The sequence below is a fragment of the Corvus brachyrhynchos genome, unplaced genomic scaffold (genome assembly GCF_000691975.1).
Source record: "Corvus brachyrhynchos isolate BGI_N302 unplaced genomic scaffold, ASM69197v1 scaffold3, whole genome shotgun sequence".
Classification (NCBI taxonomy): domain Eukaryota; kingdom Metazoa; phylum Chordata; class Aves; order Passeriformes; family Corvidae; genus Corvus; species Corvus brachyrhynchos.
The window spans coordinates 11,779,237-11,796,465 of record NW_008237619.1 but is presented as its reverse complement, the minus strand read 5'-3'; the positions used below and the strand labels follow the sequence as shown (position 1 = coordinate 11,796,465).

At 39.7% G+C, this 17,229-nt stretch overlaps 1 long non-coding RNA gene across 2 annotated transcripts in view; it reads right to left on the bottom strand.

The window, feature by feature from the left end:
* Nucleotides 1-802: 802 nt before the first annotated feature.
* Nucleotides 803-17,229, bottom strand: part of LOC108446150 — a 61,642-nt gene continuing 45,215 nt past the window's right edge. Inside the window, exons 2-5 of one of the 2 annotated variants that reach the window (XR_001861266.1) lie at nucleotides 6,415-6,477; nucleotides 3,639-3,760; nucleotides 3,240-3,293; nucleotides 803-2,258 (exon numbers count right to left, since the gene is read on the bottom strand). This is a non-coding gene — a long non-coding RNA (uncharacterized LOC108446150). Of the gene's footprint in view, nucleotides 2,259-3,239; nucleotides 3,294-3,638; nucleotides 6,478-17,229 lie in introns of both variants that reach the window. The other variant, XR_001861265.1, reaches the window with a different exon arrangement.

Sequence of the window (17,229 nt, the reverse complement as noted above, 5' to 3'; positions counted from 1 at the left end):
ACAAGGAGACTACTAGGAAAAGCAGCTCCTCCCTCAATTCAAGCTCTTCTGCAGTGTTAGGATGCCAGTAAAGCTTATGGCATAGCAAGAGGTTTGGTATTACCCTGGTTCACCAGAAATCACAGTAATGTGCTGCTGGTTCTGTCAGCTCTAGGCAGTTAAGTATGACTCCGTTCTGATGAACTGATCCACAGCCTGGAGGCCTTTTTAGAGCTCCCAGTGATACTGAATAATTAAACAGCACTGATGCAGAAACAGTCCATGATGACCAACAGACCAGGCACATTTATCTGTGTATTAAAGAGAAACTCAAGCCACTAAATCAAGGAAGCTAAAGAAAGCTACAGCTGGAACTGGCCATTAATATGGAACTAGAGATGTGCTTTTGGAGCAAAGGCAGCCAGCAGCTTCTGTGGCTGCATAAGGGAAGAGCATGGCCAGTAGGTCAAAGAAGTGATTCTTCACTCAGACTGCTGAGGCCACATCTGGAGTGCTGGGCCCAGTGCTGCGCTCCTCACTACAACAGGGATGTGAACATACTTCAGCCAGTCCAGGGAAGCACCACGAAACTGACAAATGGATTGGAGCATCTGACACAGTAGGAGAGGCTGAGGGCTGGGATTGTTTGTCTTGGTAGGTGCAGGATTAGAGGGAATTCTTAATAATACCTGATATAGTGGGTGTAAAGAAAATAGAGCCAGACTCTTCTCAGGGGTATCCAGTTGAAGGACAAGAGGCAATGAGTACAAACTGAAATACAAGAAATTTCATTTAAACATCAGAAATCTTTTTTTTTTTTTTTTTAAACTGAAGGATGATTCAGGATTGTCACAGGTTGCCCAGAGAGGTTCTGAGTCTCCCTCCTTGAAGATATTCAAACCCAATTGAGTATGGTCCTCAGCAACCTGTTGTAGCTGAGCCTGCTTTGACCAAGGATTTTAGACTAAACACTCTCTAGAGGTTCCTTCTCACCCTAACAATTGTGGGATTCTGCAGTTGCAGGCTTAGCCATGCAAGTGAGTGTAATACACTGGGGATTCACTGTCCACATCACAACTGCACTCAATACAGATACTTGCTTAAAAATCACATCCTGGCTGAGCATTCAGACTCCTGTGTGAGTGAATATCTCCTAGAAATCTACTCCTCAGTGTGTCTCTGGCAGCTGCTTTCTACCTTAAAGTTCTTGTGTCCTATCTGTCAGTAGGAGAATCATGAAAATGCAAGAGCAAGGGATAGAAGAGGTTCTGGTGTATGTACCCACATAACACAGTCTGCAGCACACTGTCCTGCCTGGCATGAGAATGATCAAACACGTTGTTGCTGGGCCTACAGACCAAAGTCACGTTTTCAATCTGGCACTTCAAAAACTCTGCCTGGACTGGTTCTGTCCACGACTGCATCAGGTTATAGAGCTGCGAGCATTAGTGTTGTCCTTCTATTTTGTGTTGTTTCTCTTCAGTGAAGACTGAAGAAATACTAGCCCTTGGCCCATACCAGGGACTTCAAACAACCTTGTCATGCACCAGTTGGCGGCCATCTCCCTGTTACAGAGGGAAAACCAAAGTCAAAATATAATCTATGGCCTCCAACTCATGACTACAAGTGTTTTTAGGAGCGACATCTGAATGTCACCCCCACAGGTTACAGCTCTGTGCAAGAGAAGCAAACAGTGGGATTTGGGATGACAAAGGCTAGGCCTGCTTTTGTCAGAGCAGCATGGGAAAGGTATGGTACAGTGGAAAAAGAACCCAGGACTCCCAGCTGCTGGATCTGATTTCTACTTGATATTTTCTCCAACAATGTGTCCATTCCTTGCCAACTAAGTTCTAAATGATTCATTTTGTTACTGATAGTCATATTTTGTGGGTAGCCACTAGTCAGTTTGAGTTATTCACTTCTACAAAATACTTCCTCTAGAAGGCACTGTAAACAGAATTAATTTTTAAGTAGTTTGAGTTGTTTGAAAGCCATGAGCTATGGTTATTAATATTGGCACAGAACAGGTCACATGCTGATGATTCAAGGGATAGAAACTGGAACATTTTGGACAGAACTGATGTTTTTACATTCACTTGCCTTATATCCAGACACTCCGGCGGTATAAGTGTTAATTACACCCAAGACGGCAAACTGGGGATGTTACAGGTACTAATACGTGTAGTAAAATAAATCTTCAGATGAAGCAAATCTTGTATATTCAAGTAATTCAGTTTCCATTTCTCCGTTACAGCATGTGATTTTGTCACGCATCTCTTCTGCAAGACAGAGGAGGAGAAAGGAGTTTGTCTCATTGAAGGCAATGGAAAGTATGCTTGATATAGCATGCACAAATATGGACATGAAGCTGTGAGGCTGCACTGCTAACAGCCCTTACTGATACAAAGAAGCATGCACCCAGATTCCCAAACAACCTACAGTGATGTTTTCACTTGAAATTTTTTGCACTGAAGTTCATTCTTGCGATAAAAAATGGGCGCTCCCCAGCCAGTTGGCTCAACAAGCCAAGAAATCTCGCCACTTGGTGATTGCAGCCTAGTTACCGCGAGCACAACTGCACATTGTTCTGCTTCCCTAAAAAAATAAATAAAAAAAAAATCTCCAAGGCTTGCCACTGTTTGGAAAGAACCTATAATTTTTTTGCACATGTCTAGACTGGTTTACTGCTTTTCAGTGTGACTTCTTGTCATGGTATCACAGCCAGTATGTATTTTTTGACTGCTGCTGACCAAGGCAGACTCTGAGAAGTCTTCAAAAGCAAAAGAATTTGCCAGCAACTGAGTCAGTTTAAACAGCCTGCCAGGGATTTGCAGCATGCCATACAATACATTTTTGAGTCACCATCTGAAAACAGCCTTGATGAATAAGTACTCGACAAGAAAATGACTCTGAAATTCCCAGCTGGTCTTATGCCAGGATTCTGCCATGTTCCCTTTCTCTCCAAAGTCAAGGCACTTGAACTGATCTCGGTATAAATGGCTACTCAAAATGTCACGTTCAATAAGGAACATGACCTGGGGCTGCACAGGGGCTTTGACAATGCCACCTTCTGTGGAGAAACACGGGAGTCTGATGCAACAAGACACACACACACACACTGCAGGGGACTGTAAAAGAAATGAGCTGCTTGGATGTCCAGAGCCGTGAGGCTAATGCCCATCTCTCTCGCATTTCAGTCTGACCAAGAACAACGTGCCTGTGGTCCCGAGGGAAACAGAAGTTATTGGTGTTTAACTCACCGCTAGGTGTCACGACTTCTTCATTTTTAAACAGACTGCTGAGTTTTTGTACGCCTAGAGGAAGGAAAAAAGCTCAAGGTGAAGGCAAGAAGCCAGAATATTAGCCAAATACCTAGGCCAGCTCCAATCTAAATTTTTTTAGTAAAGTCATGTTGGTAGATAGCACATTCAAAAGAAATAAAAATTGAGAAATCATTTCCATCCCTTTTGCAGATTACTGCTATCCCAGACCATACTGAAACACTAAGAATGTCATTAGTGCAGGTGGCTGTAAAGTTCAGCATGCTTAGTACACCACAGAACTCTTCTTATATTTCTGCATTACCCTGCCAGAAATCAGCCCCAGATGCAGTAGAACGACAGGTATATGAAAGTGAAAAAGGTTTTCCTCATACTTACGACATGATTCTTCTCTCCAGTGTGTCTCAGAACAGCTGATTTTGTTGAAAGTCCATCCCTGTTGCTACTGACAATTGCTGTATTTCTTGTGGCTTTGTAGACCGACAAATACACAGACACATCTATGTACATATTTTAATATACATTCACAGGAAAAACACGGGTCAGGAAGCGTTAATGCAACTACCCCTCCCATTGCCACATACTTTTCCTATGCTGCTATGCTGTCCAGGGAGGTTTTACCACCTCCTAGTTTTCTGTCTTTTCTACTGAGAAAGCTGGTTTTATGTTCTCCATTGAGCTGAGAATTGTATCTCCTTTCTTGCAAGTAGACAAATTGTCTTCAGGGTAAGGCTGGAACACACTTGATTTTTAAGTGTGTGGACTGAAGACAAACCAGCGAAGGAGTGAGGAGCTCTCTCCCTCTCAAGGTTTTCACAATCCCCTTCAAGCTGGGGTAAAAAACTTGATATAAGAGTTGCAGCCTTGTCAGGAGAAGGACAAACATGGTTCATGAATGCTTTTCCCTTTCCCTCTGCATATTACACGTCACATTTAATGCACAAGGGTCTGGGGTGCACATGAACCCACCAGCCCAGGAAGAGGCAGGAGACCTGATACATCAGCCTAGATGCATCTGGGCACTTTTAGGAACTTGGCAACAAGAGACGACTGAAGCAGCTGCCCAGTATGGGCAGATGTTTTTTCCTCTGACCCCTTGTAGAGTACACACTTACTGGATGATGTACAGCTTGTTCTCTGAGCCAAAGGAAAAATCCAAACATTGCTGGCTGAAGTCAGATTTTATTTGACCTCTTAAGTAGTTTAACATGGTACTGGCCTTCTTTCCCATTTTAGGTCTTTCCCTTCCTAAACAGCAGAAGGGATTTAATGATACTCAGGCACCTACCTAATGCTCTGAGCTGGATTTTTCATAATTGCCTATAAGATAAAAGGTCTTTTGTTCACTTTTTGGGACGTCTAGAAAAACACAGGGAAACCCAGAAGGGAACCTCACAAGCAACTTTTCCTCTTCTAGGTGCAAAGGGTATTTTTATTGTAATTTTTATTGTAATGTGCTATGAGTTTCCATCTTCCTATTCTTTAAGTTAGGAATTTAAGAATCAGCATTTGCATGAGAATTTAAGACTCTACAGTTTCCTGCATCCTTCAAAGTAAAGTCACTGGGTGGTCTTGGCACCGAGCTCTCATATGGGGCCAGTAAAGGTGACTTTTATAAGCACAGAACCCAAGAGATCTGATTCACATTAAAAATGTGCAATTAATCTACTGCATAAATTAAGATTGATTCATATCCCATATTCTGTGTCGAAGCAACACAGAAAGATTTCACCCCTTAGGATTCAGTGGACATTTTGAATACTTGTTTAAAAGGGACACTGTTCCACTTTTTTCTTTTCTTTTTAATATTGTCTCTTAATTTAATATTATTCACTTCATATTCCCTTTGCTATTACAGAAAGTTACATATAATTTTCTCAATATTTTTCCAGTTTATTTGCCTTGGGCATTTGACAATATCTTCTGTCTAGTCTGCTTCACTTTTTTTTTGAATTGGAAAATGTAATAGTAAAACCACAGAAAAGCAGAGGAATTAAACAGCAGGTGCTGGGACTAAGAATATTTCCCACTCATTCTCTAAATAATTTGAGTGTATTTCAAACTACCAGAGTCTTTAATTTATAGATTTACTTCAATAATCACCATTCTTAACAAATACAGGATAAACTGAATGTCATATATTATTTGGTTTTTTTATTGCTTCTGATAGGAAATGGGAATATAATGCCTCCATTTATTTTCTGACCCGTCGTTTTCATCTCCTGAAAAAAGCCCCATGCCTGCTAGATTGAAGAACCTGCCATTTCTATAGCTGTATGCTCCTTCTCTTTCAAATCTATTCTACCTATGTCTTCTCTTGTGCAGATGGGTGGTTCCTGGTTCAGTAAATACTTGTTGACTTGCAGAAGGACAAATTATTCTACAGTATTTTTGCCCTACAGGAAATAATGCCTGTCTACTGAGAAGATAATGGAAACAACCTCAGGATATCCAGATGCTTTGCTTTAGCCAAAATTATGTCTGAACATCAAGTATGAGTAGAAGAAATACGTATTTTTTCAAGAATTTCACATAAACTAGGTTAAGTGTATAGGAGGAAATGCTGGAGATCTCCTGATGTTCCTACAGTAACATTATTAACACTACAAATTGGTTTGATCTGCAATACATAAATTCTACCAATGCCAGTTTACAAATTATACTCCAGCTGTAGTAGAAGGCTGGGATAGGAATTACCAGAGACATCAGATTAAACTCTTGAACAGCAGATCTAGGAGTGGATGAGTCTTGCCAAATCAGAAGCTGCTCTGAGTATATGCAGAAACATGGTTTTAGTGCTTGGGAGATCCTTTCTTGGCAAAGCTAGAGGATGTGAGTGCTTAACAGAGTCAGATTCCACACCTGGACTTGGCATCTAAACTCTATTTAAATCTCACTTCAGAGCTAAAAGAGGACATTATGCACTTGTTCTGTACTCTTCTCTTTGTTTCTTTTGCAAAACAGGGAAACTGTTTTGTAGTGCTCCTCTGGATCTATGGCCAGAAACCACCTTAGGAAAGGTAGGGATTGTTACCTGTAAGCAGAGAACTCACACATCTGTGAAGGAAGGGGAGCTGTCCTAGGGACTGTGAAGTACTTGTACACTGTGACAAAGGGGACAATGATAAAGACCTCAGACTTACATGGATCTTACCTTTTTCTCACCCAACACAACCTGAACTTGAAGAGTTGAACTTGAAGAGGAGTAGACAAATACCTAGAGGGCAAATAGTAAGGTTTCCTTGTAGCCTTAAAGAGAGACAAGTGCTGATTCTGGATGAGAATTTTGACTGCTTAGGAGCAAATTTGCTTAAAAGTAGGAGATACACAAACATAGAAAGACCATTTTATAGACAGAAGTAAAATTATGGTACTTCCTACCATATTATTAATCCCTGATAAATTACACCTTAAAACAACTGACTGTAGGATATGAGAGGCTGTAGTATTCCCATTAGACACAGAGGGACTTGAAACACTGTGATATCAAATGACAAAGTGGGAAACATAATAATATGGCACTGATAAACTGTGAACACCAGTCCCTGGAGACTCTGAGAAGGCAGCTGGACTGTTCTGCTCTTGCAAACTTTCTTAAGTGCTGAATGGAGATGTGTGCATCTTTTCATGAGATGGCTGCAAACTAGGAGATCACTCTGGCTCGTGAAAATTTAATTAACAATATTCACTTGCTGCTGTGTACTGGTTTTTGGCAGATGAACCAACATGTAACCCATGGATATGGTTAATTACAATGTCTCTGAAGAAATGAAAACTAGTCAGGATTGAATTGCTAGAACACTGTACTCTGCACTCAGGGTAAAGTTAGAAAATGTCTTTGGGAAGCAGAAGAATGTTGCTAAGAGCTAAAGCCATCAGAAGGGGTGTCTTTCAGGAAGCTAAAATAAACCCACTGAAGTAGTTTGGTGACCCCAGCAGCAAGCAGTCAGAGCTATGTCTTGGAGGACCCACTTAACCCTGGAACATGTCACTCCATCAGCACAAGCATCTGTTTCAAAAATGCATGTCATCAAAGAGGCCGCTGAGATGAATTTGCAACTATTATCCAAACACATGCTTCATAAAATATGCGCTCAAAGCACAGAACTCAAACTGAAAAATCCCCAAGTTCTCACTGTTTCTCTATAATGTTCCTTAAATAGCAGCTGGGAAAATTAGTTGCATGCAAATCTTAATGAATGAAATCCAAACTGCTATCTCCAAGCTTTTGACTGAATGCCACTGGTGGGTCATTTACCAATGATACTGTTCAGTTTATTGGCCTTTTTATTCCAGACTGGTGTGCCTAAAGCAGTCATTTATGACAATGGCCTGATTTTCACAGCAAGTGTTCCCATATGCTCCTGCTGGAACTGTAGTTTTCAGAGTCTCTAAAACCAGTCTGCTTTTTTGAGTGGTTAAAGATGGCTTTTAGTTGTGTAACTTTCAGGCATCCCATATCAGAGAGTTTAGGCCAAGTGGAGAAAGTTACAGCAGATCTCAGGCAGTTGCAAAGTCCTGCCAAACCCCAGGGGACAGCTTATTCATCAGATTTTATATACTGAAAATTGCATCTTTGCTATCTGGGAGTTGCACAGTCAGTCAGCAATCTTCTCAGGCATGAACACTGCAAGCAGCACTGAAAACAATGTGGGGTTTTTTGTTTGGGGTTTTTTTTTATATGGCATGTCTCCAACCAGCTGGACTGAACATCCTGGGCAGCCCTAATGTGGACTGGTCTCCCTGATGACCACAGAAACTGCTCATATCCAAGCAGAGCACATTTTGGGCATCACAGAGAAATAATGTGCTGAATGGTAAACTGCTGATCAATGCAAGCACTGAGCAACTTGGTCTTGATTAACATTTTGCCAGTCAGTGTTAATTGGTCAAGCTTTAGTATTGCTTCATTTTGGGCAATCTTTTCTTGCTTTGATTTTATCTCTTGGCTTTGTCGAGCTGTCTTGGCATGGTAATTAAATGCTATTCAGGGAATTCAGATGGTAGTCACATTATTTGGTATTTCTATGCTAAGTGGCATAAATTTCAACCTGCTTGTTTTGTCCTTGACCAGGAATTTTTATTTGCATTTTTTCTTCCTTCTTTTGTCAAGGAGGGCAAGACAGATGTGCTGGTATCCGATTTTTAAAAATAGTCATTTGATTGACCTCACTAGGATTAACCTGTCAAGATAAAGGAGTGCCTGATGGACATCCATTCAGGAGTAGGTAGCAAAGGGACTTAGTTTGTTTTCAGACTTTTTTGGGGAGCATGCCTTTGCCAGGCTGTCAAAGTTTGTGCATGCTGAGCTTACTGTAGAGGGAATAACTTCTACATAGCCTGAGAGAAATGACATTTTTAAAATACCATCTCTAATTTATTGGGCTATCTAAGGCATACACGCAGAAATGTCACTTTGGAGCTGGTGTCACAGTTCTGGGATATGAGCTCCTATTACTGCCAATTTGCCACTAATTGGATAAATACCTCAGCTGTTTTTGATCTCATGTTGTTCCATCACAGTTAGTACAGGTGAGTACCTATCCACGGATGCTCCTGGAGTGAGCAATCACAAATCCAATAAGCCACCAAAATCCTGCATGCAATCTCCCAACTTTATGGAACAAGAACTGAAACCTGGCTAGCTCTGCTTCATGTATTTGACAGATATCATGTGTTCTGTCCCTTAAAATACCGTTGTACAATTCAATATATGGGTTTGATGCCATTGGGGAAAGCCAAAGGGAAAGGAAGTTTACTCTTTTCACAGAAACGCAAGGACTTTGCGATTTCCCTCCCTTACGAAAATGAGGTCAAAGAGATAGAGTGTCAGTGAAGAAGTGCAGAAGCTCTCTTGAGTCCACTGTGTGAGCACCCACTGCCAGCAATGATTCAAATCCCAAATATTTCACTATTTGAAGCAGACTGAAGTTCCTATAAACCCCTGATAGTACTGTTATGGATGAATGCCCAGTGTTAAAATCCAGAGAACAACAGTATGCAAGAAACACGATGTATGGGAAGTACTACATGCCTTCCTTACAATTTACCTGCACTATCTTTATGATGATTAGGCAACATTTCCCTGAAGGCCAACTGGGTCATATGAGGTAAATCACGTATTGAGCAGATTTTTTTCGCCAGACATTGGCAGCAAGAATTGAATCTGACATCTTTTACTAGACATTAGTCTCTGGTTCTCTGGCTCTGGCTTGCAAATGCGTCGCCAAGACGCTTTGCCATTCCTTTATAACTAGTATTATTCAGAGTTATAATTTATTGGAGCTTCTGTGCTCTTCTTGTCTTGACTGGAATAAAATAAAATCCAGAAATGTCCATTTCTGTTTATGACCAAGAAAAATATTGTCAATGTAGAGAGGTAGAGAGGACAAAATACCTAGAAATAACAAGAGGATGTTTTAGGAAATTGAATTTATGTGAATAGCTTACACAGGAGTCTTTTTGAAATGGTCATTTTAAAATGAGGGGTCTCATATGCTTGAAAGGACTGGACAAAACGATGTTAACATGAAAAATCTACTTAAGAATAATGAAGCAGCTTTGCTTTTTAATGTGCTCAAATGTATTATGTGGGAAGTTAATTCCATTGACGGATTGTGTCTACAGATTGAAAGATGAGGGTTTATTGGAAATGTGCTTCTGCAAAAAGTAGTTCAACACTGATAAAAAAATTATCTCCGTACCCTGTCCTTTATGTGGACCCTCAGTGGAAATAGATATAAAATCTAAAAAAACTTGTCTTTTGTCTAGTTTGCTATTAGTGTACTACTCTAATTTTTCTTTTGGTGGTATCATTAAAAAAATTTGACATACCTTATCAATCAATATTTCTAGCTGTAGGACTGCTTCTGAGCTCACTCTCTGGTAATCAGGTGCATGATTCTAAAGCAGTTTTCAGTACAAGTTTTGCACATTGCTGTCCATGTGATTCTGTCGATCCTTACTAAAACCTCCTCCTAGGCAATCTGGAGTTGGTAACTTTTCCAGATTGTGCAGAGGACTGACTAAAAGTATGGCACAGACAAATGCTTTACTTATATTTGTTCCAGGTCTTTCCAAGTATCATCAGAGATAATCATTAAAGGCAGTTCTTTGAATCCAGGTTTGTCTGCATTTCAGTCAAAATGCCTTGATTATTACAAACTCTTTGCCTGTCTCTCCAAAAATGTTTTGAAGGCACAGTCTCCAAAAAGCAAGACGTTGTTGCAAAGAGAAGATGTGTATGTTGTTCTCCACATGTTCTCCAGTGCACTGTAGCAGGAAAAAATATGGAGATTCAGAAAAAACACCAGAAAACATTTTAAAGCATAAAGTCATTTCAGCCTGGAATACATGGCATGGGAAAGCAGCAGAGTTTCCATGGCACACTTCTAGTATCAAGCTGGATTTTTTTCCATCAGCCATAGCTAGAAGAAAAGTACAGTACAGTAGAGTGTAGTTCATCCTGCACGTGGTAAAGGGTAGCAACCTTCTACAGTACCTTTTTATTTTTATAAGTGTGCAATTGCAAGGACAAAGAATGTCTGCACATTGCAACTCAATCTTTTGATTTCATAACCAGGTTTGAAAATATTGCCATGTAACTCTGGGAAGTGGGGATCACTCAGTTTCATAGACATTTCTATGTGCATTCAATGATGCCCTAGCAAAGTACTACATGTTGAAAAGAATTCTGTTAGCTTGGACAAAATAAGATAGACATTGATTAGACATTGTTATTATTCCAAGGATTTTGGATTAGGCTACTGATGAATACTCAAACCAAATGATATCTATGTAACTTTTTAATTATAAAATAATTTCATACACGAACAACATGGCTAACATGCTATTAAAACCAGGTTTTGATAGCCCTAATCATGGAAAATTAGCAGAACATCAGTGAAGTCATATATCAAGACAAGAACTATGCTCAATAAAAGATTGCAGAGTAAGGTCTATAAATCTTCACCTAACATACTTTATGTGTGCAAATATGATGGGGAAAAAAGGTCTTCACCAATGTTGCTGATACTTTCAGTGGGTACCACAGTTAAGATATGCCTTACTTGTTCTACAGCTTCTTAGGAAGACATTAACAAGTTTGTGTCATGCCTTCATACAAATCTAGAGAAAACTTGCTGATGTTAATTGTGTGTGATGGATTAAATTTGGTGCAAAATCAAACTTTGGCTCAGTATCTGCACTAAAAATACAGCTGTAAAGGGAAAAATAGGATGTTTTTAACAACTTAACATTTATTGGACAAGGAGAGGTCTGAAGAGTGCAGAATGGAAAATGGCAAACATCTTTCACAAAAATAAGAATTGCCTCTCCTTCATAGGCCTGGATAGCTTGCATGTGTGGTACAAAAATGTGTAATGGAAACCTGGGAAACAAAGAAGGCTTTTCAGGCTGAGGATTCCAGCTGTTCACAGACTGTGGAAGAGAAAACAGACTTTATTCAATGTCTGCAGATGTTTCCAAACTTTCATAGCTCTAAAATTTAAATTCAGTTACCTAATCAATATTAAAGATCTGAGGGAAAATATGTTGCCCATTGGATACGGTTTAGGTGGTGAGGAAAACAAAGGATTCAAACATTCTCAGGCAGAAAGATCTGGTGGCTCAGAGGCAGCAGCAGATGAAAACAATGACTGGAGACAGCCCGTGCTGGAATGATAAATGAACATTCATTTCTCAGCTGCCCTGATACAACCTCACTGGCTTTACTGGAGTGTGGTGTAACTCAAGTGTAGTTTACCTACTAGGCCTGATCATCTGTAATGAGGACAAATTCCAACTTCAGCAGGGCTAAGATGTAATTCTGTACCTACAGGTTTCACAGCTGACAAAATGCCATCAGCAGTGTGTTTTACGAATTTGGCAACAAATTCATGTGCAGCCTGATACTAAAACATACGGATTTTCTGGTGTCCACTCAAGACAGGCATTAAGTTTGACATTTTACAGGCAGTAACTTCACATTTTCATATAGCATCAGCAATACCAACTTGTTTTACTGAAAAAGCACACATGGAAGGAGTGAGGCCTCCTTTCATCTGACAAGTAGGTATTTCTGGCTGGTGTGCACAACATCCCTTTGCCACATAACTGACTTCTGCATGCAATCTTCTGCAATGTCTGTGCTGAAAATTGTTATCGCTGTCCACCCCCCAAAAATGTGGTTCTTGAAGCACTCCATTTTATGGAAACAAATCAAGTAAATCGCTTTACTAAATTACTCCCAAGTGCAGATGGTGGTCCAGTAATAAAAGGAGCCTAAATACATCTCACCTCAACTCCAACACACTAGGCTGTGTTATGGGATAGAGAAAATTCTTTTCTCTCTACCATCTCACATGATGATATCAGAACAGAGATGAAAAGATGGGAACTGGTACCCTTAGCAATTTCCGAGATTTTTGGTTGTTGCTATTATGGAAACTAAAAAAACTTCAGATTCATTACTTCTGAAAAGGACCAAGCACTGTATGAGTTAAAGCCTCAGGATAAGAGCAGTCTAGGTAAGAAGATGTTTTTTGGAATGCCAAATTCATATGAGAATGAATGTAGAAGGTTTAGTATAATGATGAGGTGGTTCAGTAAAACAATACAGGCTTACCTGGTCTATTGTTATATCTAGTTTAATTTAAAGGTTTTAAATTTTCCTCACGTGTAAGAAAAATGAGTTTGATTCAGCCATATCTGCATTCAGGATTCAAACCAATACTATATTGCTGAAGACCAGAATTTGTGAAATATTTGTTAGAAAATAGCAGAGAAAAAAATGACAATGCAGAAGTGTGCTGCTGGGGATTCAGGGGAGATTAGGTGAGGAAAGAAAGTAGAGCATGCTGTTCTGTGTACATGGATAGGCAGATAGTTTTATATGCCTGGCTTTTAATGATGGTGCAAAGCATCTTTCTGCCACATCACTGTCTAAGAACAGAGTGAAGTAGGGTAAATTTCCTTTATGCTCTGTCCAGGATTCATTTAGAAAACTCCAGCTGCTAAGGCTGTGAGAAACAGGCTTCAGCTTGTCTAACTTCAAATGTGTTAAAACAAGTTCTGTATTATGACTGGAAAAACCCCAAAACTTTAATGCTTTTTGGAGAAGAAACTTCTTCTCTGTGTTCGTACCAAACCTAGCGGGCCCAGAAGTGGCACTTCCTTCTAATAATGAACATGGAAACATGTAACCAATCTTAACCAAATCCTGAATTATACCACATCAGTCCAAGAGCTCTTCCCACAGTCCCGCCTGTGAGCGGGTCTGTGTTACTCTCTAAAAGTTACACTCAAATTTTTACTTTTTTAGAGCAATCAATAGGAAAACCACCACAACAAAGTCCTTGTCCTGCAGATGTCCTAAATGGCTTTGTACAGCACATGGCCTTTTAACTGAATAACCTCTGTCCTGCTGCCGAAAACATCTGATGAGTAACTTTCTTTTGTTTTTAGTGGGCTCCTTATTGATGAAGGTAGCTGGGAACTGAAAATCCTGCTGTGGTTAAGACAGCAACATACTTTACTTAATGTATCTTTCCAGATCTTACAAACATGTTGATTTGTTTCTCACCTCAGATGGCCTGTCTTACATCTCATCTTCTGACAAACTTTCCAATTCCTATGCATTTTTGGGCCATTGTTTAATATCTTTTTACAGTGTGACTAGCTCAAGACCTTCCCTTCCTCACAAATCTAAATTTTCTTATTGCTTCACAGTCCAGGGCTGGCACAATTATTTCAAATGATCTGCTTTTCAGATGATTCCCACATCATTCCCAGACTGTGAGACAGCCTGTTTATGTGATGGAAAGTACCAGAGGGAACCTTATACTGATAGGCTAATTGTTTACAAGAGCGAAAAAACCTCAAGTAATTTGACTTTCATACTCTGCATGTTCCCATGCTTCTGATTGTATCATCTTTGGTTTCCTGTGCTGAGCATCTCTGTGAAGTTCACTTCTTCCCCTTCACCTCTTTACTGTGGTCTATACTCCCTGTACAGGACCACCTTACTTTCAGGAAGATCTCTTGCTTTCTAAGCAAGGAGCTAAGCAGATGGCATGCTTACTATCTCAATATTCCTGTGGGCAAGACAGGACAACTATAAGGAAGTAGCAGAATGATGACACTGTATGGGGAGTGAACTGATGCAGGCAAAAAAAAAAAGGAACTGAATCATGTTAGGAAGCTAAAGGACAGGACATTTATGCAGCTAGAAACAAGAAGTCATTATTAGCCAGCCAGCCAAAAATCATGTACCTGTCTGTGCTCCAGTCCCTTTATTGGATATCACAGGTTTCTCTGCCTCATCCTTTGTTTTCCAGACTATTAAGATCTGTGAGAGAGGGACAATTCCTCTACTTGTGAAAAGCATCTTTTTACACTGCTGGGATATTTTGCCCAGGACATTGGGCTCTGACACTACTACTGTTTAAGTGAACTGGGAATCTCCCACTGGTGCTGACTGAAGTTTTTGTTACTGAGTGTCTGAAGAAAAATACTCTCAATTTTCCTTTGTAGTTTGACATGTACATTTCACTCTTCACTTGGAACTGTTCCCTTCTTATTTACCTACTTCTTTCAATCTCAGAGCTAAAGTCAGTTTCTCCTGCTGTTTCTTTTCTGAGACTACTAATCTATCTCCGCTTAGTCTGTCACTCATTGTTTATGGAGTTGGCAAGGAGCATCTAGAAAGCGAGGTACTGACAAAGAGCATGAGAAAGATAAAGCTAGACAATAAAAATAGCAGGGAAACCTGTCCTGCAGTGGAGCAAATTGAGTATCGATGGAAGTTCTATATTAAACATATTTTTCTGGGAATGTTTAGAAACAAAAATGGAATTGACAGAAGGAATGTACATTCATTCTTTCATGAAGCATTTTAGGACATTTTGAGAAGCTTGCCCAAGAAATACTGTTGCCACTCACTTTATATGCTTTTCTGTGTGGACTCAGCCATTGGAAATCTTTCTTTGGTTTGCATGTTACCTCTTATTTATTCAGCACTCATGTAATTTTAGACCATGCTTTATAAATTACATGAGTGCTGAAAAGGCAAAGGAAACAAAGTTGTCTTGAGACCGGGGGAGGAGGAACCATTTCAAAAGTTCTAGTCCAGCTGGCTCCAGCCCTGCAGTGCCCTCTGCATTAATCAGCTTCTCTCTGGTAACGGGAGAGAGAAAAGACAAGGAGAGATTTCAGCTGAATTAGTAATGACAGCTGAATATGCACCTGGTTCAGTGAAACTTAAAGTGCATAATTCCATCCCATGTACAACTGGAATCATCAAAAAGGTTAAACCTCCCAAGGTTTCCATAAACTGGTACTGCTCAGGTGCTAAACAACAGAATTGCACCTGGTTGACATCCACTTTCACAGGAAAATTTTAGTAAAATGGGTTTCATTGCTCAGTTTTAATGCCCCTGGGTAAGGTTGGATTTTTGTCCCAAGCCTGGAGCAGAAAGCAGTATGTAGCTACAATGCTTCAGTGGCACAGCAAGGGCTATCTGGGGTTCCCCTTGCTCTTTAAAAGTCTTAACCCCTGATTCTATAAGCACTGTGATATTTAAAAGAAACAAAAGGAAAAAACTGGTCAATAAAATTGTCTGACTTTCTAACTCTCACAAGTAAACAGTAGGGTTACTACATTTATGCTCCAGTTACTGCAGAGGAAGAATAACATCCTTTCCCTCCTAGAATGAAAATAATACCAACAACAATAATAATGTTTTAATTTATTGAAATAATCACTAAAAAAACGTTCTTTTAATTCATCCTAATTGAAGGAAGTGTGACTGTGGAATGGGACTTAACGATTAGTCTGAAGTGTGTAGGACACACAGTGCTGGGAAAATACAGTGTCTATGAGAGCTACAACTATATTTGAGTGTGTCTGAAGTTATGCTCATAAATCCATATTTAGACAATTAAATAAGTGGTCTGATTTTCAAAAATGCTTCTGACCCAGCTTCTCCAGCTGACTTCAATAAAACGTGTGTGTGTGTGTCTGTGTGCGCGTGTTCAGTACTTCAAAAATGAAGCCACATATTTAGGTGCTTAAATCTAAGCATCTAAGGCTTGAAAATGCTGCCAATAATAATTCTCCTGGCTTCACCATGGGGATAACACACCAAGTGGATTTTAAATACAGGTGTTTCTACAGGAGAATAAGCAATGTGATCAGAGGGACCTGATGTAACTCCTGTTTATTTGGTTCCTTCTGAAACAGTTAGGGAATTGTATTTTTGAAACATCAGCATGGTCTTTCCTACACCTGAGCAAACAGCCCATAGGAACGCTATCACAGAGAATTCCCTGACTCCCTGGCTCATCCTTCTGATCAATGTTTAATAAAACCATTCTTAATACTTTGCGTTGCATTAGTAACAGGTAACAACAGAAAATGTTTCCTCAAACTATTTTCTGACCATCAGGTTTGAAGGGAACTCTCCTCAAAAAAACCCCTCACCTATAGATATTCATACTTATTCTTTAGCTTCAAGTAAAAATAGCAGGTTCACCATTTTTAAACAGGACACACATTTTATTTAAACTTCATGGCTGAATGGTTGTTTTGGAAATAATTCAGCTGTAAACCAAATCTTTGAGCCACCCTTGTGCTGAGAAACTTAAATTTACTCGTGACTTTTAGTAGCAGCTGTTCAGATCTGATTGCTATGGAACAATTTACAACCAACAGGAAGAATACAGTTTTTAATTGAAGATAAAATAGAAGTGTCTTAGTAATCTTTGCATACTAGTCCTCTATATGTAAAATAATCTGCTCATTTCTGTGAGCTGGGTGAGCTTTAGCATAATACACAATGGAAAACATGGTGATTCAGGTTAAAAACCTGCTGTGTTCAAGCAGAAGGCACTTGGCAGAACTTGCCAAACACAGACCAGCTCCCCACCACAGTCTTCATGTTTGAAGCTGACTTCAGTGAAAAAAATTCAG